Below are 16,278 nucleotides of genomic sequence, written 5' to 3' on the forward strand. Positions count from 1 at the left end.
CCTCATTGGTGCCACCTCATCGGTGCCCATCAGTGCCGCCCCCATCAGTGCCCATCAGTGCAGCCCCATCAGTGCCCATCAGTAAAGGAGAACAGAAACAAAAAAAAAAAGGGGTGATCAAATACCACCAAAAGAAAGCTCTATTTGTGGGAACAAAATGATAAAAATATAGTTTGGGTACAGTGTTGTATGACCGCGCAATTGTCATTCAAAGTGCGACAGCGCTGAAAGCTGAAAATTGGTCTAAGCAGGAAGGTGTATAGGTGTCCTGTATTGAAGTGGTTAAGTAGTTAATTCAAAAGGTCCAGTGTGGCTACCATGGTTCTATCAATTTCCTAAAGTGGTTGTAAAGGCAGAAGTTTTTTTTTTTTTATCTTAATGCATTGTATGCATTAAGATAAAAAGCCTTCTGTATGCAGCAGCCCCCCGTCAGCCCCCCTCAGCCCCCTAGTACTTACTTGAGCCCCCTCTCTATCCAGCGATGTGCATGACTGCACATATATATGAAACATTGTGTAAAGTGTGCATACAACAAAGATATAATGAAATAAAAAAAAAATAATGAAAATAAATCTCGTGGGTTGATATACTAAAGGCAAAGAGACTGTGTACTTTGCAATGTGAAGTTGCGCTCTGCAAGAGTAGTTGCTCCAGAGCTTAGTAAATAAGCATAAGCTCTGCTGACTTCCATCTTTCAATCATGTGCAAGCAAAAATTTGGTTTCTTTTTTATTTTTCTTACATGTGATTGGGTATTTTTTGCAAAGTGAAGCTTTACCTCTTTTACTGTGTCCTGGAGTGCAACTGCACTTTGCAAAGTGTACAGTCTAATCGCCTTTAGTAAATCAACCCCAATGTGTCCTTATATAAAATTTCAAAACATTTTTTGACACAAGATTCTTCAGTGCTTCACACACACTCCGTGCTGTATACCACCACCATCAGCCGCTCACCTTATATCTTGACCTATGAAAAATAATTCATACACACTTTTTTCCGCTGGATTCGGTTTAATACAAGATCCTCTTTAGATCGGCCGAGGATTGCACAACTCCAGATATTTCACAGGTAAAGTTCAGAAAAAAACCATAATAAAAAACTATCATAGTGCTTTTCATCTGATTTATAATATAATAATAATAATAATATATTTATTAAATGAAAAACTCCAAAGGAATTACACTCAAAATGAAGGTGCACGAGGCTTGTGCAGCACAGATGTATTACATATAAAATAGACCACCTCAAAGTGCGTCCTATAGGGGCTGCAGCTTGTGGATGAGATCCCTGTATTAGCAACACTATTCTCCTTTAAAACACTTTTATATATTAAAATATAGGCTCACGATCCACAGAGTTACAAATGCATCCAAACGTCTCATGTCACCGGCTCCTCCCCTCAGTAGCCTACATATTTTTGTCATGACAAGTTTCCTTTAATGTAATTTTCCTTGATACAAATTCAGTTTATGTAACTATGGCTTTTGTCTGCACTGTAGAAATTGTGTTTATTTCAAAACAGACGTAGAATGAGGTCACAGGAAGCATGCAGTTTTCCATATCCTTCTAGGCTGTAAGGAAAAGCAAAATGTTCAACACCTTTTCTCGCCCATTTTGCCTCATTATTTCTTCTCTTACTTCTTCCTCAAATTAAAATTCTATTTTTTACTTCACTATTTTATTGATGTGCTGCAGACAATTCCTTTATGTAGGTGAACAGCTAACAAGAAGCAGATGCTTTTAGAAAATGGCATACACTAGTTCACTTGAACAAATATGTTCTTCTAAAGTTTTTTTATAGCTTTAAATGAAAAGGAATCTCCTATTTGACTAAGACTAAAACCGGTCACATATGGCCTGTTTTTTTTTTCAGATTTATACATAGTTTTTCAACAAGTGTGTAGTGTGAGATCCTACTTAGTGTATTGAAAGCCTGATCCCCCCCCCCCCCCCATTTTGTTTTGTAAAGATAAGGAGTTATAGCCTCTATCAGGTTTTTATTGCTGTTTGTGTCTCTGCTGGGGAGATTCCCCCTCTCTCTTTGTCCCTATATGCCTGGTGTCACCAGGAGCATGTTCATGCCATCTAAAGATCTGCCAGCAAATAAAATGGCATTCTCAGAGCTGTACAGAAAAAACAGACTAGACATTTCTGTCTTGTTAACCAATGATATTCTACTCCAATGGCAACAGGGAGTGTAGGCAAGACTTATGCCAGCCTGATTTCACATTTCAGGTGGTGTGAAGGAAATTAAAGTGTAATTTCACCTATGCAAGTCAGAAAAAGAAAGCATACATGTGCTAAAGAACAAACAACTTGCAAATGTGACAATTTTGCCAATTTATCCTCTGGTCTAGTCTTTAAAAAATAGCACAAGTTTAGAAAGAATACATGCAGTATGCTAAATTAGATTACCCATGTGGTGCTACCTCTGCAAGGTCAGGGTTGGGAGAAAAGTCTGTGGTGAATGTGCCCCTGGAGTGGCAGTCCAGGGGTGCCATACAATCACTATGAGTGAGGGTCACTTTGATTTACGGCATTACGGTCACTTCACAACACACTTTTTTCACACCTGCCTCTAGGGCTGAGCCTTTTGGCTCGGACCAGAAGAATTTTTTATTCCTGGCTCAAGGGCACAATGGCCACTTTCACTTCTTCCACTTCCTTCTCCCCACTTTCTATCTATTTACCCCTTTGTTCGTCACTTTTTTGTATCTTTTTTATTGGTTGTTTACATGTTTGTGACAGTGTGATTAGTAGGGTGTGGGTCCTTGGGCCTACCCTGAAAGTCTTGGGAGGGGGTGGACATGGCCTTCTGGCTTGGTTCACCATCTCTCATGGGGTCCCCCTTCGGAGGAGGGTGGGTCTGTTTTGGCAGACCCTCCAGAGAAAGTGGGTTAGTCTGGTTCGTCTGGTTTCAGCCAGATGGACCCAGTGAGTACCTCAGTCCCCGTCTGGAGCCTAACGCACCGGGGGATCAGGGTAAGGTCCTTCCTAGGGAGGATCGTGGAACACCCATTGCACATTTTGTGGCACTCTTTATGTGTGTGCACTTTTTTTAGTACCAGTTGGAGTTTTTAGTTGTGTTGCACACACCACAGGCTTTAAAAAAAAATAGGCAGAAAAGAATTCAGCGAAAGTTGCTTATTAAAATAAAGATAACATTTTAAAATACACTTATTTGACTGATTCTACCAAATGAAAAATTTTACAGTTGCTTTAAACGCAACAATTATTTTCACATACACAGGATCAAATTTTGTATAAATGTAAACATTTTTCACAATTATATACATTTTAAGTATAGTTTGCCAGCTTCATTCATATAAAAAAAAGTATTTGAACATTTTTTTTCTGCATAGGCAAATATTTGCAATGACTGGTTTAGTGTGCCATCAGGGAATATGTTTTCTAGTCTCCTTAATCCCAGTAGGTGTCACTATAGGACAATTAGAAGGTATCAAAGGGACAATTTAGCAGCAGTGACATTACATTAAAGTATTATATTACACAGAATAAACTAATAATGGATATTAAGCTTGTAATTATTCTATTATATGAAATAAAGAGGTCAGGAAAATGCTGTAAGTTTAATCATATTAAATTGAAATTCATATTACACATTCAGTAGTAAAGACTGTGTAGACTGATGAAAAGATCTGATTTGAAGTTAAAAGGGACAGAAGTGTTACTATATAGTACAAACCCAGTTGAAACCCTGAACGGACTAGGTTTTGTATAGTAAAGCACATAGATGTTGGGAGGTATTTGGCGCTCCTTCTAATGATGCAGAGATGTGAATATGTGATTGAGGACCTTCCTCAACAAGAGAGAATTATTGCCCCCTGGTTAAAGATGGCTTAGAGAGTATCTGAGCTGGCTGCTGGTGCAATAGCAAGTCTAAAGCACAGTGGAATGCCATGGGTATATATACACAATAGGGAGCATGTTTGGTCTTTCAGAAGAATCCATCTTTAAGTGGATGTAAACCAGGGGTCTCAAACTGGCGGCCCACCAGTTTTTGTGAAACTACAAGTCCCATCATGCCTATGCCTGTGGGAGTCATGCTTGTAACTGTCAGCCTTGCAATGCCTCATGGGACTGGTAGTTTTCACAACAGCTGGAGGGCCACCAGTTTGAGACCCCTGAAATTGTAAACCCTCACATATACCCAGTGAAGTGAACCGCCTCAGATGATACACAGATTAAGCAAAACCTCCTACATAGGTTTTACTTGTTTATGCAGTCTCCCCTTCCCTACACCCCTTTAAAGGGGCAGAAAAGTGTTAACATCTCTCCTCATCTGTCAGGAGCACAGAGGAGGGGGCAGAGAGTCTGTTACAGTGTGTGAGAGGTTATTGGAAGTAAGGCACCCCCCCCCCCCCCACACACACACACACACACAAATTTATCTCAGAAGTGACTCATGCTGATAACAGAGGAATGAAGCACCAGAGAGAAATGACACTTTGGAGAGAGATGAGTAAACACTACAAATATGCTTAACTCAGATTCCATTACTCGGGTTTGCAACCACTTTAAGGAACATTAGTGCTGTTGAGACTGTTGTGATGTCTGTTTATCCTAATAAACATTGTCCTGATTTTAAAAAAAGGAACAGTGCAGCTGAGTATCAAACTTTAGCACTCCCATAAGGTTGAGCTCTGAGTGATCAGAGTGATCAGATTCCTTCTGAAGATGCCAGAGCTCCCCCCATGCCAGCAGAGCTGTGGAGAGCAATTTATGGGGCTGCCATTAAAGGGTTGTAAACCCTCGTGTTTTTTCACCTTAATGCATCCTATGCATTAAGGTGAAAAATCTTCTGACACTGACCCCCGCCCCCCCAGCCCCCCAGCCCCCCTCCCCCGTCTTAATCACCTTAACCCCTGTGTTCCCTTGGCGGAGATGCACTGCACCTCTCTGCCCGGGGTTCTCGGCTCTTGATTAGATAGATTGATAGCAGTGCAGCCATTGGCTCCCACTGCTGTCAATCAAATCCAATGATGCGGGTGGGACCCCCCAGAAGACGATGATCTGGGCCACACTGTGCAAACGAACTGCACAGTGGAGGTAAGTATGATATGTTTGTTATTAAAAAAAAAAAAGAAAAAAAATTAAGCAAACTGTGTGCTGAGCAGTGTGTGAAACTGTCAAAGGTCTTCTTGAATCTGCCTCACAGTGTTTCCTGTATGGCATAAGAATATTATTTCATGTTTTTAAATCTGGTTTGCCAGTGAGCTGTGTATGAGAGTTCCACTTCTGCATTACAAAGTCATTATTGTTATTATGTTAAGAGGCATGGCGTAGTAAATATTGTTGTGCAATCAGTGTGTTAGTTTATCTTGTTATTATTATTATTATTATTATTGTTGTTATTAATATAATACAGGATTTATATAGCGCCAACAGTTTGCTTGTTGCTTTACAACATGAAGGCAGATAGAACAGTTACAATAAGAGGAAATGAGGTGACACTACTTCTACAACACGTGTTCACAACAATCACTCTTTGAAATTAGCATAAATTGCCCATATATACATTAGATAATAAGACACAGGATTAAAAACTCACATTGTGGTCAATAAAGACATACCATATTGCAGACAGAATTGCCTTGCAAGGGTTAAGTTCAAACAGTACTGGGTATCTACAAAAGCATAATTAGGGAAACTTAGCATTGTCCAGTGTTCCGTGTTTTGGATGATTAGTTCACCAGGCTCACCCAAAGTACAACATTCACTTACCTCCAAGGTGTCCATAATAAATGCAATAGCCTGTCATATATATACAAGAGCCCACGTGAGTATTTTGTCACTGAATAGTTAGAATATGCATACGGTATATGAAGCATAAGACCGTCCACACTCCTTACCAAATTATAGCTGATAAATAAACATATAAGGCCAAATGAGTTCCCAACACGCGGGCAGTCATTAGTACCAAGCATCCGTGTAGATCTTGATCCAAATATGATACACATTATGGGTCCCACTGTGCTCTCCCTGCATGTGTATCCATCATATATCCACCAACAAAATGGTGTCGCAATTGTCTGCAGGGTGAGGTGTTAGACCCTCTTTCAGGGTTTAATTCCTGTCTTTGTCCCTGTTTTCCTGGGACCACTATCAGTGGGTTAGAAAGGAGAAATACAAGAAATTTCATCCCACTTTACATTGTGTCTGGAAGCAGGAAGTAAAGGAAATTCCCCCCTAATAGGACACAGTAAAATGTTTTTAACCGTTCCCTTTGAATATATGTGACTGTAAAGAATCGGTTCCCATCTGGCTGGGAAAACTTTGAATTTTGCAAAGGAGGGACTTACAGAAGTAGTCCTCATGCACACGGACGTTTTTACAGCTGCTTTTTTGAGCTTTTTTTGCAGCTTAAAAAGGCCTGTCTATGTTAGTCTAAGGCTTCATGCCCACCTAGGCTTTTTTGAGCTGCAAGTGGCATAGGCGTTTTTAAGCTGTAAAAAAAACCCAGGACCAGTGGGTTTTTCAGCTGTAAAAACGCTCTAACACTGAAAAACGCTCAAAAACGTCATTCACCAACGTTTTTTTAACGTTTTTGATCCATTGAAAAAAAAAAAAAAAAAAAATTTTGAAAAAAAAAAAAACGCTAAAAAATGCTAATGCGGGGAAACGCTAAAAAACGCTAAAAAACGCTATTGCAAAAACGCTGAAAAAAGCTGAAAAAAGTAAAAAAAAATCACTGCAAAGATAATGACGTTTTCATAACGTTATTTTAACAGCCTGTGTGCATGAGGGCGTAAGTTTTAATGGTGTTAAATGAATAAATTACAGCGCTCGCAGTAGTGCAAATAATATATTAATGAATACAGGGAAACCAATTCATAAGTAGGTGAATGTCCATATATTGGTGAATGATGTGCTTCAATTTATAAAGTGCGATTGTGCTGCAAAACTCGAAGTGCACCATACTCCCTTTATGTGTCCCCACACACCGGATGGAATAGACCCCCAGCTTTTCAGTCAAGGGGTCATTCAGGCTTATGCCCTGTACACACGGTTGGACATTGATCGGACATTCCGACAACAAAATCCTAGGATTTTTTCTGACGGATGTTGGCTCAAACTTGTTTTGCGTACACACGGTCGCACAAAGTTGTCGGGATTTCCGATCGCCAAGAACGCGGTGACGTAAACCATGTACGACGAGACTAGAAAAGGCCAGTTCAGAACTAAGCGCGGCACCCTTTGGGCTCCTTTTGCTAATCTCGTGTTAGTAAAAGTTTGGTGAGAGACTATTCGCGCATTTTCAGACTCGTGGTTTTCAGATCGTTTTCTGCTGTTCAGTTTGTGCTTGTGGGTTTGTATCTGCTCTTCAGTGCGTGCAGCAAGCTACGCATGACTTTGATTAGTCATTGTGTTCTTGTTCGTTCGTTACTGTTTTTCAGGTCGCTCTTCACAGGCCTTGCTGTTCTTCAGTGCGTTCTGTTACTTCGTTCTGAGCAGCCGACCGTTTTCTAGCCATGTTGCGTATACGTACTCTTCGTTGAGTTCGTGCTGTGTGGGGGCTTGGTGTTGGGGTCCTGACCTTGACACAAGTCCAGTCCATGAACAGGGTGAGGAGGAGTTCATGGACCAAGAATTGGTTGCTTCAGCGTGACCAGTTCTGTCATATGCCTTTGCTGCGTGAGATCCGTGAGAATAATCCTGATGATTTCAGGAACTTTCTCCGGATGACAGACCCCGTATTTCATCGTTTGTTGGCTTTGCTGACCCCCTATATCAGCAGGCAGGATACCTGCATGAGGCAAGCCATCGCTCCGGAGCAGAGGCTCGTTGCCTCCCTGCGGTACTTGGCGACAGGGAGAAGCCTGCAGGACTTGAAGTTTTCGACAGGCATCTCCCCCCAGGCTCTGCGGATCATTATCCCAGAGACCTGCTCTGCCATCATACAGATCCTGCAGAAGGAGTATATGAAGGTAAGATTTTTATTCTTTAATCTCACATTTTATTGTATTTAATGTTTGATAATATATTGTCTTTCTTTCCTTATTCCCTAATTACCATGATTGTAATATGCTGTGAATGTCCCCTTTGTCCTCATGCATGCTGGGTTGTTATGTAATTTTTTTTTTTGTCCTTCATACATATATTTGCCTTCACTTACCTCCCCAGCATGCTCTCCTGGTCCTATATTCACCTCATGTATTTTATCAGCTCCATAGTAGTGCTTTACCCCAAACACCCCCTAAAATGTTTTTAAATGTGATTTGTGCTGCAGAGTGCCAAAGGCTTTTTTTGGGGGGTCCCCAAATCATTTGGAACCCTCCTCCCCCCCAACTGCTAAGTTAGCTGATACCAATTCTCTATCTATCCTCAGTCATCTATCTGCTGACTTTGCCAAACCCATACACACTATACCCACCTCTTTTGTGGTCAGATGTATGGATGAATTCCCCAAAGCATGTAGTGCAAGGGCCTGCCTGTATACTTTCAAATGGTACTGTTTCAAGTTTCTGTATACTATTATTATCTTGATAGGTAATAGCAGAATGTCCAAATGTGCTCAAATGTGTACAATGTGTATTTATATCTTTGTATTATGACACTTCTTACCAGTGGGCTGTCAATAGTGTAACCAAGGAGGGGCTGTTCCAAGTAATACCCAGCATTCATCTCTCAATGAAGTGGAGAGGGTTACCTGTCCAAGAGCTCCCCCCCTATAATGTTAGAAATGGCCCATGACAGGGGGGGGGGAAATATGATAGGTGTACCTTATTCTTTGGTCTTTAAAAATTCCCATTAATAAATGTTATCTTGATGTTGGCCAAGAATGTTTGTGTCTAATCTGCTTTCCATGTTTATGTGCAAAAAGACTAATTTTTTTTTGTTTTCCTCAACAGTTTCCTTCCACGCCACAGGAATGGCAGACTGTGGCCTCCCACTTTGCCCAGCGGTGGGACTTTCCTAACTGCGGAGGGGCAATTGATGGGAAACACTTCCATATCGTCCCACCACCCAACTCGGGGGCATACTATTATAATTATAAGGGGTTCAATAGTATTGTGATGTTGGCGGTGGTGTCGGCTAATTACGAGTTCCTGTATGTGGACGTGGGGAAGAATGGCCGGATGTCTGATGGTGGAGTCATCACCCAGACGGAGTTTTACAGGCGTCTCCAGAATGGCAGCTTGGACTTGCCACCTCCAGAAGAGAATGTGGAAGGACTTCCATTCGTCTTCGTTGCAGATGAAGCATTTGCGCTGGAGGACCATCTGGAGGACTCATTCCCGATGCGCTGGAGGACTCATTCCCGATGAGGACCCTCACCCCAGATCAGAGGGTTTTTAATTACCGGCTGGCCAGAGCCAGAAGAGTGGTGGAGAACATATTTGGAATCATGGCCAGCTGGTTCCGCCTATTTCTGACACCCATACATATGGCGGAATATAAACTGAATCATATTATCCTGGCGTGCTGTGTTCTACATAACTTTTTACGTCAAAATTCTGCCAACTATGCTGGCTCAGTTGGGCCTGAGGCCGGAATGATAAATGAAACAACCCTGACGGCGCTTGAAAGTGGCTGCCCTGGCTTGCCCTCCCTGAGTGCCCATGATGTCCGGCTAAGATACCTTGAGTTCTTTGCGGGTAGGGGGGCCATCAATATGCCAGACAATGTGTGAAACCTTTATCAAATAAAAATACAAATGAAGCAAATCTTTGTTGACATTTACTGCTTGTGTTTGTTTTAGCTGACCCTGACAGAAATGTGGTGTTTCCTGAAAATGGAGTGATTGTGTAACCTTACAAAGCACTGTTGGTTGTTATTTACTAAAGGCAAAGACACTTTGCACTACAAGTGCACTTGAAACTGCACTGAAACTGCACTTGTAGTGCAAAGTGGATTTTCCCTTATTAATTAACCCCCATTGTCACATAAATCAGCAATTGGAGCACCACAAAAGTGTTGTAGTGTTGAGACAATTATCCACACATTCCTGATTAACAATCTTTTTAATACCAACACAATCACATGTGCATTTAGAAAAGGTTTTTAAAACAAACCAACATGTTTGTTGTATAACAATTTTTGGGGTGGCATTAGAAAAAGTACAGATGTCCATTTAAGATAAAACAGTCATGTTTCAAACCAACAAGAAAGACACAAACCTTGAACTTACAAAGTTCACATTTGGTAGAACTTGAAGGCAATATCAGACATGAATGTTTAGGAACTGTGTTTGATATTGCGTTCAGATGGGGTGAAGTCACCCCCGGAAAAGCCAAATTTGGAAGATGCACACAAATAGCCAAATGTCAACATGTGCTAGCTGCCATTACGGGGAATCAAGGGACGTGTTTTGGTGGTGCAAACCCTTCCTCACAGCTACTTTATTATTGAGGAAGGGGTTCCACTCCCAAAACGCGTCCATTGATCTCCCGTGATGGCAGATGGCACATGTTGGCACACTGTGTGCATCCTCCAAATTTGGCTTTTCGACAATTTGCGAAAAAATTTAAAATTGTAGTACACCATAAAAGAAAGGGCTTTGGAGGGGTTTGAAACGCTCCCCAAAACATCAATGATGTTTTTATTTTTATTAATAACATCATTGATGTTTTTGGTGATATTTTCCAAGGCAACATTACACCCCATGATCTCCCCAATCCGGATCTGGGCACTTTTTGAGGTGAAAGGAAACCAAAAAAAAACAGGTATTATAAATATGCCGGCATCCATCTCTTACCTGAGCCTGTGGTCGCAGTCACTTACCTGTTGTGGTGACTAGTTCCACCACGTCTTCCTCCTCCTGCTCTTCTTGTGTTGGGGGTATTTCCCCTTCTTCAAGAGGTGGGGGGTCCCTGGTCTCCTCGGATGAGGGGTGTCCTCCGAGTCTTTTATCCCCTATGTGAAAAAAAGGTATACTTAGCACACAGATATTTGATGGCAGAACTAGAAATAGGCAACATTGCTTGGAAGTGGGGTACAATTGTCTATTTTGGCTGAGTTCCAAGATGTAGAATTTTTAGTGTCCTTTGTCAAGCTTGAATACTTACCTGTTTTCTACAAGCTTCACAGGTGGAGACACCCCTATAGTATACACTGGAGCACCTGTGTGGGCCCCCCTAATAAAAAGGGTGTTCTTGTGTCCCACACTAGTGCTCCAGCGTCCAGATGTGTAAACAGCTGCTGAGTGTCCTCTCCTTACACAGAATCTAGTTGACATTTCATTCTAGTAACAAACCCATCTACACAACCAAATTAGTTTCATACAAGTAGGCCCTAAAAAATGTGGTCCGATGCATATGGCAAAAACAATGGTGTTTTATAGGCCGAAAGAAAAATGTTTGATACGAACGAATAATGTTCCCATGAACATTAAAGTTGCCATTTTAAACTGTACAACAGTTCCTAAAAGCACATGGAGCAGCACGAACAAAATAAACATAAAGAATAGGAACACTGGACAACTACTTACTTTTTTGCAGCACTCTCCGGATCTTTCTGTACTGCTCGTGTTCTCTTAATTTCAGGTCCGACCACCGCTTCCTGAGCTGATCTTTCGATCGACGTACCCCGAAATTCCAGTGCAGACTTTTGACCACTTTCACCATGATCTTGGCCTTTCGGACATTGGGGTTGGGGTAAGGTCCATACTTTCCATCATAGTCGGCCTTCTTCAGGATGGCGACCATCTCCAACATCTCCCCAAAGGACATATTTGAGGCCTTAAATCGTCTCTTTCTGGATCCAGATGTTTCAGGCCCCAGGCTTGTCTCCTCCTCCTCCTCGTTGCTATAATTAGCACGCACCTGCTGTGTCTCCGCCATATGCTCTTCCCCCACTGCGCCGAATGAAAAGGGGTGGGGAATAGACTAGAAAGAACGTCAGGGGCGGGCAGAGTTACACGCATGCGCAGTGTGTATAAAGTGTAACACGCGTGCGTAGTACGTACGATCTGTGAGCGGAGGAAGGAGTATCGGAGGCGCCGATCGTGATAACGAAGGTAAGAGCCAAACTTGGGCATATACTGCTTCTAGATTGAGGCCTATATTGTAACAAGATTAGGAGAGTTTGGCCTGACATTAGGGGTTTGTCTTGTGTTGTGTCTTGCAGTGAAAATGGATATCTTGAAAGATAACGACTTTATGGCAATCTTCATTGATATGTTCAGGGAGCTGCCTTGTCTGTGGCAGATAAACCACCCACATTATAAGAACCAAACAAAGAGGAAGGTAGCACTGGATCAATTGCTGGAATTTGTGAAGACGGTGATCCCCACGGCAGACATCACCTATTTGAAGATCCTAATTGGTGGCCTGAGGAGCACTTATCTAAGGGAGCACAAGAAGGTCCAGGATTCCCAGAGATCCGGAGCAGCAGATGACATCTATGTCCCCAGGATGTGGTACTATGACAGGCTGCATTGCCTGGCAGGCCAGACTGAACCCAGGTCATCATTCTCCAGTCTTCCTTCCACACTTCCTTCCCCCCCAGCTGAGGCTTCTGACGCCCAACCTGGGCCTTCCAGGCAGCAATGTGTGGAGGAGCCCAGATTGAGCCAGGTATAGCATTCCTCTAAATATTTCTGCTTGTCCAATCAATGATGTTAACTAAATCTTAGTTTGGAGTACTAATTTCTGATTGTGATTGATGATGCAAAAACTAAAACCATGTCCCTTTTTCATACACAGGGAAGTCTCAGCCAGGAGGAGGCCAGGTCAAGCAGGCTGCCTGATATGCAGGTCCCTCCCCTATACCCGCAAAGACAGAGTGGCAGGAAGAAGAGGAGTACCCTGGAGGAGGCTGCCATAGGCCTCTTTTGGAAGGCTACAGAGGCCCTGAGAAGCCCATACACTGTGGAGGAGGACTTTGCTTGCATTACTGCCTGCAAAATGAGGCAGATGGAGGAGGGCCAACAACTCATGTGTGAGTCCTTAATGTTGGAAGCTCTCAATAAGGGGTTGAGGGGCCAAATAACATCTGCTGCCCACATTTGTGACCTCACACATGGTCCTCCTCCTCCTCCAGGTCCTACTACTCCTCCTCCTCCAAGTCCTACTACTCCTCCTCCTCCTCCTCCATCAGGTCCTACTAGTCCTCCTCCTACTCCTCCTCCTGCCACATCTCCAACACCTGAGCCACAGCCAGGAAGGAAGCATGGAAAGAAGACCAGAAAGTGATGACCCTGGGTCCAGTCTGGTCTGGCAAAAGATCCAGCCTCTTGTAGTACCACAGCCTGGGGACACAGATGTCATCTGCTGCTTTCTGGATCTCTGGAACTTCTGGACCAGACTGCACTCCCTTAGATAAGGACTCCTCAGGCCACCAATTTTGATGGTAAAGAATTGATGTCTGCCCTGGGGGTCCAAGGCTTCACTAATTTCAGTTGTTTCTCCAGTGTTGCCTCCCTCTTTGTTTGGTTCTGAGCCCTTAATAAAGGATTTTTTGATTCAATTATACTCTCCTATGTGTTTTTTCCTTCAAAAAGGAGTTTGTGAGGATTCAGGTACATTTCTATAGTACAATGTGAAATTAACAAGGGACACCAACACCAAACAATCTCTTTGAGATTAAATAATATAAGATATCAATGGTGTGGTGGTAACTTGACACACAAAACACACACAAAAATATTATGAAGTAAAACTAAAAATAAAATAGAACAAAGATCAGCCTTAAAAAAATACAAACCTAAAACGAAAAAAAAAAAAAACTGCCTTTAAAAAATAAAACAACCCAAAATTAATTTTGTCTGATGTGACAAATCCAAATATATTGAGGGAGTCCTGATAAATAATAAAGAAATAAGTTTGTGAGAAGTCTGTGTGAATATGAGCAGCAAAACTACTTCATTCTTCTCACATTATAAAGAAGAAGAGAGTGCGCTGTATTAAACTATTTTTGACATTGCAGCGTGACGAAAGTGCTGTATCCATTCCAAACGCTAATTTTACCCAACCGAGCTGTTCCATGTCGGAATTTCTTCTGAGCATGCGTGGCACTTTGTGCATCGGAACAGGCCACACACGGTCGGAATTTACACGATCGGATTTTGTTGTCGGAAAATTTTATAGTCTGCTCTCAAACTTTGTGTGTCGGAAAATCCGATGGAAAATGTCCGATGGAGCCCACACGCGGTCGGAGTGTCCGACAACACGCTCCGATCGGACATTTTCCATCGGAAAATCTGACCGTGTGTATGGGGCATTAGAGTGTTGGCCAGGGATGGCAAATTCACATCAGGATACCAGGAAGATCTCCAATGCTCATGACAATCAAGCATGGATCATATTGCCCAAAACGACATAAAGGAAGGGGGCTATAGTGAAGTACTGCTTGGTAAAGGTATTTATTGCGTAGATACAAAAGGTACTTACAAATTGTAGGTTTAGAATGGATTTAGCAAAGGATTGCAAGGGGAAGCCCCGCTGCTGGCATGTGTTCCACTAAAAAAACGAAAGTAACATTGTGTGGACTTGAAACCCGGAAATTGCATCAACGCGTTTCGCCCTCCCACGGGGCGTCATCAAGGACCTAATTTCCGGTTAGAAGAGCCATCCTTACATACAAGAAAATGGTCACCTCCCCCCTAGTCGGCCAATCAAATACCTCATGGCGGCCAATTTGTTGGTTGGACAAACATATCTCCTCGACCATAGTTTGATTCCCATAAGGGAGACTAGCGGCCATTATATTGGTTTGATATCCATTCCTCATTTAGCGAGGCTGGTTCCCACGGTTATAATAATTGATCCAAAGGACGTCACTCCAAATGAAACATTTCATCACATGACAATACTATGAACTTATTATAGTTTTATTAAAACTACAGTTATGTTAAAAATTGATTCAACACCTGTAAAAGGATAAAATAAGCTACGAAACAATACATTTTAAAATAAATGGATAACCTAAGAAAATTATAAAAAACTGAAAAAAAATTAGAAAAATATATAAAAAAAAAATAAAAAAAAAATAAATAAAAAAAATGAAAAAATGAAAAAAATTTAAAAATGAAAAAAAAAAAATAGGAAAAAAATGAAAAAAAATGTAGAAAATGAAAACAAAAATACTCAAAATAAATTAAAAATAAAAATAAATTAACAAAAATAAAACTAAACATAAAACCGAAGAAAAATCAAGATAAAAATACAATTAAAATAAAATGAAAGTGAAGTAAAATTAACAGATTGGATATAAATGACATAAAGGAAAAATCCATTAAAACCAAAAATTACCAATTTGACAGAAAACAATTGAGGTCAAGTTCGATATTTAACCCCAATGGATTCATCGTTCTAATGGCTTGGCCCTTTACTGGAATAAATGTTGTTGTTGTTGTTGAAGAATGCATATCAGTATAATACCCTTAACTCCAAACTGGGACTTTAATGGTACCAAATGAGTATATATTATTTTTATTTCATGAACCAAGCATACTAGAGTGAACTTATACCCCATACACACTATTAGATTTTCTGCAGATTTTTGTCTTCAGATTTAGCAAAACCATGTAGTGCAAGGGCCTGCCTCATTGCATACAATTTGAAACACTTAAGGTTTGACCTTATGTTATATGGTTTTGGTAAATCTGAAGACAAAAATCTGCTGAAAATCTAATAGTGTGTATGTGACTTTAACCCCACCCAGTCTATGATTGGGTTTACAGAATAGTGAAGTCTAATGAATGGGCAGTATTTTCCAAATTCCCCCTCACACCCCCAGATTACCTCCCCAGATGCTAGGAGATGTAGTATAAAGATCCAATAGGACCAGGTGATTAGTAAGAAAACAGGAGAAACTGGTAGGAGTACTGAGTTGAGATGCATTGATGTGCCTGGCTGTGAAGGCTTGGATGGGCAGAGTTTGCAAATGGGGCACACTAGGCGCAGAGATTCCCAGTTTGAAGGCTTAGAGGAGCAGAGTTGACAAGAGGAGCATATTGGAAGTGGTAGTGCCTGACTGCAAGGGCTTTGATGTACAGAACTTACTGTACAACAAAGTGTACCAAGAGCAGGGGTGCCCAACTGCAAGGACTCAGAGGTTGACAATCAGATTGTACCAGGAGTGGTGGTTGTGTCAGGAAGAAGTGGAGTGAACTGAAGGGAGTTAGCCCCTGATGGGACTACCTTGGTGACACTGTATATTATATACAGTATCTCACAATAGTGAGTACACCCCTCACATTTTTGTAAATATTTTATTATATCTTTTCTTTTTTTTTTTTTTTTTTTTTTTTTTTTTTTTTTTTTTTTTGCAAAAAAAAAAGCTTTATTACATTTATTCTTTCTGATTTTTCTGT

The sequence above is a fragment of the Aquarana catesbeiana genome, linkage group LG05 (assembly GCF_042186555.1).
Source record: "Aquarana catesbeiana isolate 2022-GZ linkage group LG05, ASM4218655v1, whole genome shotgun sequence".
Classification (NCBI taxonomy): Eukaryota; Metazoa; Chordata; class Amphibia; order Anura; family Ranidae; genus Aquarana; species Aquarana catesbeiana.